The sequence below is a fragment of the Mustela erminea genome, chromosome 20 (genome assembly GCF_009829155.1).
Source record: "Mustela erminea isolate mMusErm1 chromosome 20, mMusErm1.Pri, whole genome shotgun sequence".
Lineage (NCBI taxonomy): Eukaryota > Metazoa > Chordata > Mammalia > Carnivora > Mustelidae > Mustela > Mustela erminea.
The window spans coordinates 35,567,192-35,582,908 of NC_045633.1; the positions used below are offsets into that span (position 1 = coordinate 35,567,192).

The following is a 15,717-nucleotide window of genomic DNA, read 5'->3' on the forward strand; positions in this document are numbered from 1 at the left end:
AATATTCCCTCATGGGCTTTTCCAGCACGTTGCATGGAAAAGCCATTTGCCGCTGGACCCTGACATCTATCCTAAGAATGATCCTTTCCTTTGCCATCCAGTCTATTCTTGGACACCTGCTGTCACCCCTCTTCTTGTCTCCCAACCTGTCGATTCAGCAGCTCTGGGAGGTTGCTTTCCCGGAGGCATGGGGGGCTTCCATTTCTCTTCACCCTTGTTTGCAGTGGTCACCCAAGATTTTGTCTTTGTTGCTTTGCCATGAGATTTTCCCATAAGCATTTCCGGGATGTATATTTGAATACGCCCAGATTGACCTTCCCCCTCTTAGGCTCTGGCTGTCATGGCAGTTCTGGGTGTGGGTACCCACCCCCTCGTTGAATTAGGGCCATGAATGAGGCTGGTATGTCCCATCTTCTCAGGAAGCGGAAGGCAGAGGATGACGTAATCGCGTAATTCCAGAAAACTAAGAGGCAACGATAAAGTCCTTCGCTGTGCCCAGAAGAGAAAGCAAGGAGCTTCATGCCTCGCAGACTTCCAGGCAAGCTATGCTGTAACTCCTCCAAGTCTTCATTATAAGTTGGTGTGTTACAGGTTTCTTGGCAAAGTTGAATTTTTTAAAATTCTAACTTGGGTTTGTTCAACTGAAAGAGAATAAATTTTAGCCTATAAATAGAGTTCTATAACCAAACTGTCAGAGAGAACCTGGCTGCATGTATGTAGAGGATATATAAAGAGGTGAACACTTGGCAGGGAGAGACTCTAGGACGACTGGAATTATTAGAATCTTCTAGCTAGGAAATTCTCTCATGGGTTAGGGCCTCACAAATGGCGATCCATCAACACAGCTGCCCAAGGAAAGAAGGAAACATGAACCCACTCTTGTCTTTGTCTTTCCTAAGCCCTCTGCAATCATGAAATCCCAGTCTTCTACCTCCTTGATATTCCTTGTCTCCCATCATCCCCACTGTCTCTGTCTTTTGACGGGCCTTCCCATAGTCTCCTAAGTCACCTGTCGCCTCCAAGCCAGAGAGGATCATTCCTGGTTCCCGCGGCAAGGAGAGTATGTGCATGATGGTCTCCAGGGGCTCAACCAGAAGGACAGAGCCAAGGGCTAGAGATGAGACAGAAGGGTTGTTTCAGGGATAGGTCAGAGCACAGCAATGAATGACTGTGCATCCCAAGCACTCCTAAGAGCATGGGGGGAGAGAGAGAGAGAAAGAGGTGGGCTCTGAGAATGAACAGAAGAACTAATGGGTTCCAAAATGGCCGGACTTCCTGGAAGCCCTAGAATCACCCTTGAGAACCCATGCCTTTTAGTTTAAGTACTTCCTGACCTGAGAAACAGATCTGGAGACAAAGGCTTGAGTGCAGGTAGTTCACTGAGTGATGTTGGCATGCATTAGGAGTGAGGGACTCATGCAGAAGGATGGAAACAAGCTCAAGGTTGAGTGACAGAGTTGGCTGCCGCCATAGAAGATGGTGCTAGATGCCCAGATCTAAGGACAGGAACAGCTTGTACCTGTGCAAACAAATCCTTTATGCAACTCTTAGATCTCCCAGCTTGAGTTTGTCACCCGTTTCCTGCCTGGATGCCAGTTATTACAGATGGGCTTGGAGTCTGGAGGAGCTAGGGAATTCTGATCATCAGGTTTGGGAGCTTCAAGTCGAGAGCAGGGAGCAGTATCATCTGTCCGGGCAAAGGCACCGAAGAAGTTTCCTGCAGGTGTCCCACGCTGTGGCCTCAGGCCAGCATCAACCAGGAAGCAAGGCGTACACACTGGTCATGAGAGCAAAGAGCTGTCACTGTATCCCCTCGAAGCGAGGGGACGCAGGCTCAAACAAAAGTGCTCGCCAAAGTAGCCACCAGAGTCACAGATGGGGCTAAAAGAAGCTATGGTAGCATCCAAAGAGGATCCATTATTTCCAATGGGTCCTGATGGCCTCAGATTCAGTGTGACCAGTCTCAGCTCCATGTCCCATCTGGGTGTGACGTGGGGACTGAGCCTTGGCTGCCTTCTAGTTACTGCTCCTCCCTCCTCCACCCTGTTCTCTTTGTGCCCCAGAGACTGACCCATTTGGACTGTAGCCACAGGCTTCCTCAGCCTCTGGCTTCTGGTTGAGCTCAGCGTCCTGGAGAGGGGGGCAGGGGGCTCTAGACTTGAATCTCCCAGCTCCCTTCCTGCCAGGTGCCACCACCTGCCCACATCTCTACACAAAGTGCCATGGCCCAATCAATCAGCTCTCTCTCTCTTTCGAGGCTCTGGTAAGCCCAACCTCCTCCTGTCCTGGCAACCCCTGGGGGGCGCGGGGTGGGGTATGTAAGAGCTTATATTCTTGTCCAGGTTCTTTTCATTATATTTCCCTCCAATTTCCTCACTGGAATGTGTCGTCTAGATCTACAGCCCCCGTGGATGGGATGAGCTGGGTCTTACACTTAGGAACAGCCCCAGGGGGGAGTGTCGGGTGCCCCAGGGGGGGTCCCAGGAGGCAGCCACGAACTCAGAGGGGGGCCAGCTAGCCTGGCCAGTTGAGAGAGGCGAGGAAGCTGTCGTCAGATGGCTCAGGGACACTTGACAGTCAGTTCCCTCCAGAAATTCAGAGCCGGGCTGTGAAGCAGTAGACAGTGTCCAGACCCCGACTTTCTAGAGGGGTGGGGAACTCCTAATGCACCCCCAGGGCTTTGTAGACCCCCAGGGCTCTGGGCAAGCTGCTGGGTGGGGCTGAAGGGAGCAGGTACAGAGAGCTGTCAGAGAGCTCAAACCAACCAGAGGGTGGAAGGAAGCAGATGGGTGTGGATTGAGTATCCGCGGGGCTCAGGGCCTCACCTGGGTCCACATTTGCTCTGCGTAGCTGTCCTTGAGGCCGCTCTGGTCATCTCCATCCTAGGGTGAGGGACCGCGAGGCCTAACCAGTTCAATAAATTCCCCTAAATCACCCGGACAGGATGCACAGAGATGCTCATTCCGCCCTAGATCCCGACACCCTCCTCCCCGCGGTTGGGAGGTGGGGGAGCCCCAGTGCGCTGTGCGGGTAACCCTGGGTAACCCTGTTGAATGTTGTTCTCCCTCCGCCCCCAACCCCCCATCCCGCCGAGTCTCCCTCATGTTGATCCGAAGGGTAATTTTCTTGTCAGCTGTATAATTAATGGGCCGCACACTACAGTGGCCCTCTGTTATTCTGCTTCTCGAAGATATATTTCAAAATGAATAGCTGTTTAACCAATCACTTGGCAGACGCATTACCCTTAGGTGTTTCTGTCAGTCAGCGTTTTCACACATTGAGCCTGAAGTAGGCAGAATCAATTTGGGTATCTGCTCTGGGAACGGGAAAGCAGGCACAAATTAGAAATTCTTGGAATATCAGAACTTGTCGCCTATTAGCACTGAACGGAGCGAGGATTGCCCTTGCAAGCTCCTTGGCCCTGCGCTCCAGCGCTCTGGCGTTGTCTGCCACTTTTAATAAAGTGGGAAGAGGTCTTTTGTAGTGGTTCTAAGATAATGTCTGTACAGCGTGTCTGTTCTTTCTGGGCAATCACAGCGTTGACTTTGCAGCTCCCTGCACAAAGGCTTCAGGCGGTAGTGTTAGGAAATCTCAAAACTTGCACTGGCTGGGGAATGGGAGAATGAAGAAGGTATGGGTTTGTTCAAAAACAAAATGGGGACACATTCGAGGAGTGCTCTGGAGATGTGTTTATGGGAAGAGAGTTTTACCAGATGCTCAGTGATGTCAGGGGATTAATAAAGGATTTGGAAGACAAGGTGATTTCTGAGAAGCAACCATCCCAATGGACCTGGCCCCTTCCGCTGCCCTCCTGTTTTCAAAGAGGCAGAGAGACTCCTGGAAACATTGCTGGGGCCCAGTTCTTGGCCCACGCTGGAGGTCACTTATCTGTTGCTGGCCCGCCGTGGGCTAGGTATCTCTCTGTCTGAGAGGGTTCTCCAGCTACAAGACTACGCTCTGCTCTTGAGTTCAGGAACATGCTGGAAGAGTCAGGAGTTCCTAGGAGAAACTCTCGGCCTGTGGGTGAAGGAGGTTGGTGAATAAACAGTCCAACTTTGCTCAGTGGGAAAGTTATGAGGTGAATCCACATGGTTTTCCAAAGGGCTCCCATGGGATGGAGCCTGGCTGCCTATGGTAGAAAGACATTGATTGACAGCGCCATTTTGCATGTGAAAACAGAGGCTCTGAGAAGATCACTGGTCCTTCTTCTATACTCCATTCACACAGTAGATATGTCTCACCTCACCCCTCTTGGCCCACTTTTACCTCAGTCATTGCTGCTAAAATCTGGCTTCACTCATAGGTGGTCTGATAACTCTTTGTTATCACTGAACTATGACTCACTCCTTCTGTTTCGGATTTTCTCAGAGGCCATGGAGTGAACACCTGTGGGAAACTTCCCAGGATTGAACACGTTCAGATTCCAAATGGGAGGGAATTATTGCCCTCTGGGCCAGCCCCTGTCGATGAGAGATAGAAGTCCACTGATGGGTCAGTGCTTTCCTCCTCTGTAATTGGTGGACATGCCATGTGACCAAGAGGCTCTCAGAGGGACCAATGTCCAGGTACCCTCTGAAGTGAAGTGTTCCTAAGGCCATATCCCCCAGCAGGTCTGATGCTGCTAGAGATACCCACAAATTTCAATTAGAGAGTCAGAGCGCTAACCCCTTGGACTCCAAAGCATTCTGAAGCATGGCCATGCCTTCTGTGGTAAAGAGCTGCTTGCTATCTGAAAGTCATCTCTTGGCATGTTGTGCCTTAGGAGAGACTGAACACCCATGGGCCATCATGGGGCTATGACGTGACCAAGTTGCCCACCATTAGCTGGGGATCCTCAGATATACTTGAGTCATAAGGTTGAGTAGGCAGAGCAACAGTTTATTGTATGATGAAAATGGGACATTTAGAACTGGGTCTGAATAATTCCCAAGGGCACTAATAAGAAACACGAACAGATGGTCTAGACTTGGATATTAAGTACCTCTCTAGGGCTAATGCTTCTCCTTGAAGTTACACTTATGGATTCATGGTGTTCCATCGGATCAGCTGATAGAGGAGAAATTCAGCCGTGGTTAATATATTTAATGTGCTAATGTTAGATGTAAATATATAGTCATTTATATAATATATAGTTGTGTGTAATTATATAATTACAACATACTATAACATACTAGATAATTATATACTATGCATATCATATATTATATACATTATGTATGGTGTATTTCATAGATCAATAAATTTTAATCAATATAGCTACATAATTATACATGTTTATGTATAATTATATGTTGGGTTAACATGTGCCTATGTTCCTGTAACATCTTAATATATAAATGATCACACTGAATACATTCATGCTCATGGAAATGGACCGACACACACTGGAGTATCCCTGAACAACAAAACATAAAGCAGATACTTCCAAGCAGCAGAGCTGTGACTAGCGTACGTTGTCACTGTCCTTGTTCTCCTGGCAAAGGTGAATGGCTTGTCTGGTTGGTCAGAGGCATGAAAGGGGACAAGACTGAAAGAGCAGTGAAAAGGAAGTTTAAGGCAGAGGCAAGTGGGTAAACTAATTGGAATGAACACAATGTGGGCTGAGTTTTGAGTCTTGTTTTAATCATCACCAGAGAGACTATTCCTCACAGCACTCAGTGACCAGGTAGATAAGACGGTTCACTGATGGAGGTTAGCTATCCTCTCTCTCAGGGTACATTGCTGTCTGTACAATGGACTAAAAAGGTGGTCATGGAAGAAGGGATGGAGGTTATACATTGGGCTGAGACTGATCTAGCTACTACCATGACTGATCTAGCTAATACCCGACTGGCTAACAGCAGAGATTGACTGAGCGTTCATCATGGTGCCATCCATTAGGAGACCACCCAGCCATTTGGGGGCAGATTGTTAGGTTGGTCTTCCATCCTACAGATGAGGACTTTATGTCTTTGTTTGAATTGTCACTTATTCCAGATATGGTCTGTCTTCCCTGCATTTGTTTCCAGTATGGTAGCCAGTACTACCATAAAAATGACCTATTTACTGACAGAGGATCATCCACCACATGGCTTCAAACCAATGGATCTATTTTATGGCCCAAGAAGTGTGACTAAGAGCACATGACTGCTGGATCTACTGGTCCTATCATAGACCACATCAATCCTAAACAGCCACAATAAAATAAAGGAATGGTGTCTTAAAGTCTCAGTAAATGTGTCAGTTCAGGGAGCAAAAATTCTGTGGAGTTGGGGTATTTGTCCTGTGATACATTATATGCATTGAACCGATAGCCAATATGTCATATAAACTACAATACAATTCTTGGCCAGGATCAAACAGTGGAAGTAGGCCTGGTTCCTCTTACCATCACAGCTAGTAACATACCTAAAAAAATGTACTCTTCTTATCCCTGAAACTTTAGGTCCTGCTGGAATAGAGGTCCTAGCTTCCAAGGAAGAAAGCCTTCCACAGGGAAACATGGGAAGAATTCCATTGAACTTGGGACTAAGACCTCCACCTGGTCATACTGGGCTCCTCATTTGTGTGACCTGGTAGACAAAGGAAAGAGTTATTATTTTATAAGAGATAATTTTCCTGATTACCATGAAGAATTTGGGATGTAGCTACAACAACCAGGATAGAAAGTAACCAGTAAGGCTCTTCTTGGTGCTTCCATGCCCTAGGATAGCTAGATATGGGGAAGTGCAACAACACAGTTCAGGAAAGGCCAAGTCAATTAGGAACCAGACACCTTGCAGAAGATCGGGGTCATCCGTGTAGTAAGCATCCTAGACTTGCTGAAGTGCTGGCCAAAGTAAAGGAGATCTAGAAGAGTAGTAGATAAGAAGTATGAGTATCTATTGTACCCTCAAGGCCAATTGTAGTAGCAGAGATCTTGGCTTAGTCCATTAATCTGCCATATGATGTGCTTTGTGGAGATTGCTCTCAGCCATTCATCACCTTGGACCATTGTGGGTCAAACTTAACAGTGAGCTTGGGCAGATCATAGTCATGCGAGTGATGGGTTCCACCGGGCATCCCATGTGCCCCTCTTCATATCCCTTAAGTCCATCTTTTGCTCCAACCGTTGTTACAGAAATCCAACTTGCCAAAATATGTAAATATATAGTAACTTGACCCAGGTACACCACGTGTGTCTTGTTTTCTGATCAGGGCTTCTTTGATGCTGCAGCATGGCACCCATACAGGGATCCTGGAGATATTTATACATGCACAGTCCAAAAATTAATCCATTAACATCCCCTGGAGCAAGTCTTGGTCACAGAGGAAGTGGGCCAGTGACTCTCAGATATACAGTCCTGAAGGTCATTCTACATAGCTTCTCACAGGGTTCCAATAGGACTGACCTCCTATTTCCCATAGCAGTGACTGGCTGGATTGCTTACCCTTATCTTTTGTATTAGTTAGTTTTTGCTATATAATAAACCATTCCAAATTTTGTTCACTTAAGATTTAAAAAAAGCCATTCATTGTAGGGGGTGGTGCGTCTGGGTGGCTCAGTTAGTTAAGTATCTGCCTTCAGCTTAGGTCATGATCCCAGGGTCCTGGGATTGAGTCCCACGTTGGGCTCCCCGCTCAGTGAGGAGTCTGCTTCTCCATCTCCCTCTGCCTCTCCCCCCCAACTTGTGTTCTCTCTCTCCCTCAAATAAATAAATAAATTCTTAAAACAAAACCATTCATTTGGCTCATAAATCAGTGCATAAGTTGGGTAGTTTTGCTTAACTGGGCCAGGCTTGCCCAGATATCTGGGATATTCTAGCATGGCCATTGGTGGGATGTCATCATGGTTTTTTGTCCTCTAGCCAGCAGCCTGGACTTCTTCACGTGGAGGTTACAGAGCCACAAAGAGAACAGAGGGGAGAGAAAAAAAAAAAAAATCTTGTTAGTGTCTAGGCTGGAAGTGTAGAGTGTCAATTCTCACACGTTCTCTTGGTCAAAGTCCATTCCAAGCTTAGTCCAGATTCAAGTGATGGGGAAAATATACTCTAGTTCTTGTTGAGAGAAGCCACAATGTCACATTGCCGAAGAACACAGATACAGTGAAGGAAATAATGTTGAATATATTTTGCAAATGTTCTTCCATATCTCCTGTGATTGTTAGTGTTACGTGGCTAGGTTATGATATCCAATTATGTAATTGAACATTAATCTAGGTGCTGCTATGGAAGTATTTTGTGGATGTGGCTAACATCTATACTCGGTTGAGTTTAAGTAAAAATGGTAAAAATGGTTGCCCTTGGTAATATGGGTACGCCTCATTTAACTGGTTGAAATTGGTTTCCCAAAGAAGTTCTGTCTCAAAACTGCATCAGCAAATTCTGCCCAACTTTCCAGACTGTTGGCCTGTCTGATGGGTTTCAGACTTGCCAGCCCCACAGTTGCACCAGCCAATTCCTTAAAATAAATCTCTTGATGGATAGAGAGAAGTGATAGATGGATTCTGTTTCTCCAGAGAACCCTGACAGAACCCTTCATTCTCTGACTTTTCAAAGATTCCACTCCTATTCCCCGAGATCACATTCCCCCCAAATAAGCTGTCTATAACCAGCCCTTGTCTCAGGCTTTGCTTTCTTGAGAGAACCTAGTCTATGACAGCAGGCCTTTGAAAAGATGGCCATTTTTACATTGTTTCAATAAAACTCTGCAATAGGCCATTTGTTGTCTGACAGTGGGGTCCTGTTTTGGGTAGAGATCCTGAAACCGAACCTGACTAATGTGTAGGCACTTGAAAATTGATGGGAAAGTTAGAAATTCAAGCGAAAGGTGTCAGGGCTGTGAGTTCAGAGCAGAATCACCAACATCTGTAGCCATGGGGAACCACATCAATCTTGGAGGTTGTTTGGATTCTCAGTCTTATGACTGGTAGGTAGGACTTATGGCAGCAAGTCCTGCCCAGGGCCCCTCCCCCTGCCTTCCCCGGGAGAATCCAGAATCTGACCATTCATCACTACCTGTAAAGCTGTTGTCTTGGTACCTTGGTTCCTTACCTGGATTATCACAGACTCCTAATTTGGCCTCCCCATTTCTCCTTTAACTCCCCTCCCCTCTTTTCTCCCTCCACAAGTCAGATGGATCCCGGGAAAACACAAAGTCAGATCACGCAATTCTTATGCTCACAATCCAGTCAAACTTCCCATTTTGCCCCAGGGGTAGAACCAACACACAGTAGCTTTCAAGGCCCAACATCATCTGGCCTCGATTTTACCCTCTTGTTCTTTCCCTCATTCACTCCAGCCACTGTGACCTCAAGGGCACCAGACACGCCCGTGTCTTATGACCTTACTCCTTCCCCCACCTGGTATGCTCTGCCCCTCCATGACCCCCTGGCTCACTGCCCAAGCCACCTCCTTCACCACTCCAGAGGGCACCAACTGCCTTGCAGAAGACACCAGACGCGTCAGAGGTTGATTGGCCAATTCCCCCATCACGTTCAAGTTGGGAAAATTGAGGAAGAGAGAGGTGAAGCGACTTCCTTAAGATCTCACATCTTAGGAGACTGGCAAAAGAAACCCTGTCTCACATCTCTCCATTCTAAGAGATGTTTCTCAGCATAATTGTGTTTAGAGAAAGGGGTTTGGCAACTCATCAACCAGAGAACATTTTCATCCGTGTTTCTAGGCATAACCCGGTGTTATTAAAACTGTGATGAGCGCCATGATGGATGTGTGTTTAATCCCACGCTGCGTGGGAAGTGGGCCTGGAAACTCCCTTATTCCCCCACCCTTGCTTTCATCCTCGGCAAACCCTGGAGCTCGGCAGTAGCAATCCCCATACGAGAGAGCCTGGAGGAGAAGCCCATCCTGGCTTTGTACTCTTCCCTGTGTCATATTCAATATTCCCTGGCAGGTGCACAGAACGACTCATTCCCCCTACTCCTCTGAAAATGTCCCTTTCATGTTTCATAAACAACAGCTTTGCTAAGCCATTGTCTCTGTTAGTTATTTTCATAATTCATAATTATCTTAGTTCTTAAAACGTAGACGTACATTTAAAAGCATGATCCAATCGTGCCTGATTGCTGCCACATTGTGTTCAAAGTAATTACCATTCATTTGGCTTTTGAGGCTGTTGAATGAATTTTCCACATGAGATTCCTTAATTTGTACATATTTTATTGCTATAAAATAGGTATTGGCAAGCTGCCTAAACTGTAGTGAAGGCCTTTAATTCCTATCACTATGTGATAAAACAAATTGAGTGCAAACTGAGAGGCTTAAGATAGAACCCTTGAAATGGATTCCACTGGATTTTTTCCTTTTCTTTTTTTTTCCCCCCTAAACCAAGCTCCCCCAGGTGTGAGACACAGGTAAGAGGAAGGTAGTTTAGTTCAGGCTGAGAGCTCAGAACTGTTTTAGCATTTGTATAAAAATGATAATGTCCCTCCAAGATAGCAAACCACTCTCTTCCCAGGATCTATTATTCCTTGGGGAAAGGATGTTTGGAGAGAGAAGGTTATTAGCATTTTTCATGCATAGCAAGAGAAATGGAGTACTTGCAAAACAGAGCCAGGGAAGTCTTGGTCGAAGGCAGAGAGCTGGGCTCCAGGGGGGAGCTCTGCCAGCCCTGTAGCCTTTGGGAGCCCTTGGGAGAGTCAGCTCCCTTGTAAAATTACACTGTTGAAAGAAGTGATTCCTAAACTTGATTTGTAATTTGTTTTCCTGAGGTTATTGCGATCATGGCTTTAGCTAAGAGAACGTTCTCCTAAGGATTTCTCTAGAGTTTTAAGAATCCCATCTATCCTTTTTCTTCTGTCCACATTTGAGAGGTAGTGAGAAAAGAGGAAAGGAAGTGGTAGAAGGGATTCAAGTGTTAGGGTAGATGAACTTCAAGGTCTCCCCTAATCCACACATTCTTTGCTCCGAAGTCCTGGGCTGGAGGAAGATTATTCAAAGGTCAACTATCAAAGGTCTTTTGTTCAGACTTCTCTTTCTCAGTTACAATATTAACCTTATTTTGTCCTTTCCGGTGTCTCCCTGATGAAGTTCTAGAACTTAGGTGAGGTTCGATGGGCTGAGGTCCGGAGCCGATGACCAAGAAAGAATTCTTGAGACCTCTTTGGTGCAAAATGGTGGTTTATTAAAGCACGGGGACAGGACCCGTGGGCAGGAAGAGCTGCTGCCCCGGGTTGTGAGGGTAGGCATGTTATATACCTTGTGGTTGGGGGAAGGCGAGGTTTCAACAGAGTTTTCACATATTAAGGAGGGCCTACAAGGTGCCGGGGGGGAGTCTTTGCCCTTATGGCTTGATCAATGTCATCTTTAGGTCAGGCACTAACATCAAGATAACTGGGAGATTCTTGGTGGGGTATTATGATTCGGCTATCATTTACATTCCCTTCTACCTCAGCCTCCTCCAGTTTATGGTGGGAGGGAGACATTAGGGCTTCAGGAACTGAGAGTTATTTGCCTCTGGAAATTTGTGCTATTGATAAGGTAACCTCCCTGTTTAGGTCTCTAGGACATTTGTAGAGCAAGGGAGATTCCTGTTCTGCAGGATTGCAATCCCTGCAAGTTAACTATTTATCATTTTATGGCAGTCAGGGGTGCCTGAGGAATGCTACACATATGGAGGGGAATGGGTGAAGAGGGGTGCAAGGCACCAGCTTTTGCTCTGTCCTCAGCCAGCCTCCTGCTCCCTCATTATCCCTGCCTAGTGTCAAGACTCCTTCACTGCCGTAACTTCCAGCTGACAGATGATCCTTTCTACTCCAGGAGGTTCATTTATGTGGACCGTGTGGGATCTAGCTGCCTCCCGTTTCTTTACTCCCATGTACATTCCCCCACTGACAAATACTGACCCATAGGTAGGGACATATCTACGCCCCATTTCAACAGGAAGACTTTACCGATGAGACCTTCCACCTCCAACAATCTTAAAGATTTAAGGGTCAAAATTGTTCCAGGGAGGGTGGGGAATCACGAGGGAACAGAAGGCAAACTGAGGACAAAGCAGAAGCTGACACCCCCACAAGGCCCCCACCCCCCAGATGGGATATATGTGACATTCCTTATGCACTCCTGGCTGTCCTAAAGCTCAGGACAGGAAAAACAAATCATTAACGTATAGAGATCACAATCCCGCAAGACCTGAGTCTCCCTTAGTTTACAAACATCTGAACAATCTACAAGAACAAAGCATTTCTATCAATAACCTAGCTTCCAGAGGGAAATGTAGATCCAATTAGGTGTCCTTATAACCTGCAGTCCATTGACAGATACTGGAAGCAAATGCTCCTCTACCAAGCTCCCAACTATCTTAATGTTAATGCCTTGCTGGAGGGAAAAAAACCTTAACTGGACAATGGCAAGACGTCTGGTATCCTGAGAGTCTTCTACAACGTGTGAAAATCCTTTTGAAACCTCCCTTTTTCTTATCTCTCCCAATCCCATAGTATATAATCATCCACCCTTCAGAATCCCGGTGCAGCAGCTCCTTCTGCCCTTGGGTCCTGTCGCTCTGGTTTCATAGGCCACCATTTTGCACCAAAGCTGTCTCAAGAATTCTTTCTTGGTGGTTGGCTCTGGACTCCACCCCAATGAACCTCACCTATGTTCCCAAATCCCATCAACTCCATCTGGTCAACGGAAGCTCTTTCAGCTTCTTCAGTCCAATTTCCTCCCACCCAAATCCTTTCCACCAGCTCTGTGCCAGCTCTGTGCAAGCCAGCACGTGTATGGCTGTGCTTGTGCATTTCTTGTCCTGGAAATGCCTCTAACTTTTCTCTGCTTTCCCAAACTTGCTCTTTGACCCAGACTTAGGGCAATTGGCATGACTTCCATGTAACCATTTCCAATGGCCCCTCCCCACAACGAAAGGTGTCTTTATTAACACCCCTTTTCCACTTAGTTCCATAGTTCATTAGATTATTTTCTGGTGTTTGCTACCTATTTCTCTTCTTGCTATAATTAATTATATATTCTTTGAGAAAAGAGTTGATCCCATTTTCTTCCTTCTTTGGTATCGCCCATGTCGAGAAGTCTACTTGTTATTTAATAGAGAGTTACTGATGGATACACCCAACATTATTCATTTATTTACATTTAATTGGCATACTTCTTCACTCCTTCTGGATCCTATGACTTGACTTAGTCTTGTTCCCTCTGTTGAAAACACTCATTTTTTTAATCTTTGACATCTGCCCTCCATCCCTCAAAGTGCTCTTTGTAGAGGCTCATAATTTAGATTATTTCCAAGCTAGACACATGGCCCCTCTCACAGTTTCTTTTGGGTTTTCTGTGTTAGTAGTCAAGAATACATAGATTTAGAGAAAGATATTTAATATAATCCCAAAATTATACTTGCAAGAGACATGGATTTCCTAGTCACCACTGCCCCTAATGTAAAAGGAACAGTTTCATGGGGCGCCTGGATGGCTCAATCATTGAAACGTTCAACTCTCAATTTCGGCTCCCGTCACAATCTCAGGGTCAAGAGATCAAGCCCGAGTCTGGCTCTGCACTGGGCGTGAAGCTGCCTTAAGATTCTCTCTCTGCCCCTCCTTCCCCACCCCCATCTCCCACTCTTGCAAAAATAAAAAATCAAATTGGAGCTCCTCCGAGTCTCACCTGTGCAGTCACACTAATTATGGAGGCAAACATTTTTTTCCTGAACTGGATCCTCAAATCATTTTATGTATTAAGATCAAAATGTTCCACCCTCATGGAGTATGGTGGTGGAGCCAGGCAATTCAAAGTGAATTGAACATGATGAAATTCTGGTATGTGTCATGAAAAAAATGATGTGGGGGTATAGAATGACAGGAGAAACAGGGAAGGTCTCTTAGGAGTGGTGTCACTCAAGATGATGGCCTGAAGAACGAGAAGAAGCCAGACAAGCAAAAGGAAGGTATGTCCACCCAAGTGATGTAGGCAGCAGGTGCGAAGGCCCTGAGGTAGAGTTAGGTGAGAGGCATTTCCTTTTCATGTTCACTCTATGTAGGAATACATTTTAATAAGGAGAAGGGTAGATGAGGAGCCTTTGAACAGAGGATCTAACTCTCTGTTGCACAGAAGTGAGACTGATGCCATAAACATGTCTGGAAGGAGGGACTGAACAGCAAAGATGTTTGGTGGATGGTACAAGGAGACAGGACAGGAAGAAAAATAGATGGGTTTCTTACACACTCTGCTTTTAGACCAATTCAGTGTGCCTCAGGAATCTGGAGAACGAAGGTCTTCTGTCACGGGGGCAGTTTTTGCTTCCTACATTGTGTGGGTTGGGCTGTAGTGAATATCTGATTCCTTTCCCAGTTTCTCCGACCTGGATTATCTTCAGTGTTTCTCCTCACTCGCTTTCCTAGATTTTCACGTTGGTATGTATTTCTGATTTTATTGCGTCGTTAAATAGGTTGTTCCACCAACGTCTTCAAAGACGTCCACCGACGTCTTTCAGCCCAGCACTTTCTCTCCACAAGCCTACGAGGTCTGCAAGGTGCTATTTACCATGCAGTGTTATAGTTTTATTTATTTTTACTTTTTTAAAAAAGATTTTATTTATTTATGTGTGTGTGAGAGAGAAATGGAGTGAGAACAAGTAGGGGGGGGGCAGAAGGAGAGAGAGAGAAGCAGGCTCCCTGCTGAGCAGAGAGCCCGATGTGGGGCTCGATCCCAGGACCCTGAGATCATGACCTGAGCCGAAGGCAGACACCCAACCAACTGAGCCACCCTGAGGCCCCCTCAGTGTTAGTTCTAAATGCACTCTGCTCACTGCCAGAGCCTAGATGTTGGTTTACAGAGGTGGGATGAGTCAGGGCAGTTCTTTGGTAGCATAGTATTTTGTAGCTGTTGCTTTTTGCCTCTCCAACTCTCTTCTGCTGACATTTATGTTTACAGGACCATGAGTAAACTCTGGATGCTTGATGCACACCAGAAGGTGAGGATATATTTCCCCCCACCCAAGGAAGGAAACTGTACTTTAGATGTTATGTTTTGTGATGATATGTATAAACACACACCTCACAGTGAGTAATGAAGTCAAAGATGTAATAAACTGTTATTTTATGGGGGGGAAGTAAAGACATAGGGCTAACCTAATTTTGCAAATATTGCATTTTATCTACTAATAGGGGCTGTCATTTTTTTCAAACTTCTATTTCTTCAGTAAAAAATGGGGTCAGATATAGTTTGTTGGAAAGAAGCAAGAATAGAGCCTATTTAATCTCTAATGATATTAGTGATATTAATGATATTTAGTATCTATCTCCTAAGTACTTTTTAATTGCAGACCGTAGTTGCTTTATACACAACCAGCTTGACTCTGCTGTTCTGTCATTCCTAATAGAAATGTTTGTGCCGTCAATCTGTGCCAGCACAGAGGCAGATTCTCTCCTCAAAATCCCTCATCTCTCCTTGTCCTTATTAAAATTTATTCTCCAGTAGAGTGAGCGAGGAAAGGAAAATGCCTATGAAATCACAACTTGTTGGCATGACAACAGCTTGTGATGGTCACAAATGCCCTCTAGGAACAAGGATGACGAGGGGCAGTGGCAGAGATAAATTGGGGGCCAAGGGAGGCTTAAACAGAGCCAGCAAATCAGTTGTAAGCCTCCCCCTTCTTATCATTCACTATGGGCATCAAAGGAAATACAAGGGACAGGCAACACTGTTACGAATTCACTCTAATGTATACAGTCAGACCATTCTTAGTAGTTAGGTAGGCTCAGTAAGAATTTGCTTGTATAATAACTAGGATGTG

General features: G+C 45.7%; 1 long non-coding RNA gene across 2 annotated transcripts; it reads right to left on the minus strand.

Annotated features, from left to right (window-relative positions):
* Window positions 1–4,872: 4,872 nt before the first annotated feature.
* Window positions 4,873–15,355, minus strand: LOC116581527. Of its 2 annotated transcripts, none has more exons than XR_004282088.1 (3): window positions 15,249–15,355; window positions 6,388–6,551; window positions 4,873–5,046 (listed from the first exon to the last, which is right to left on the minus strand). It is a non-coding gene; the product is annotated as an uncharacterized LOC116581527 (long non-coding RNA). The 2 variants fall into 2 exon arrangements; XR_004282089.1 differs by lacking the exon at window positions 4,873–5,046 and adding an exon at window positions 5,237–5,495.
* Window positions 15,356–15,717: the final 362 nt, after the last annotated feature.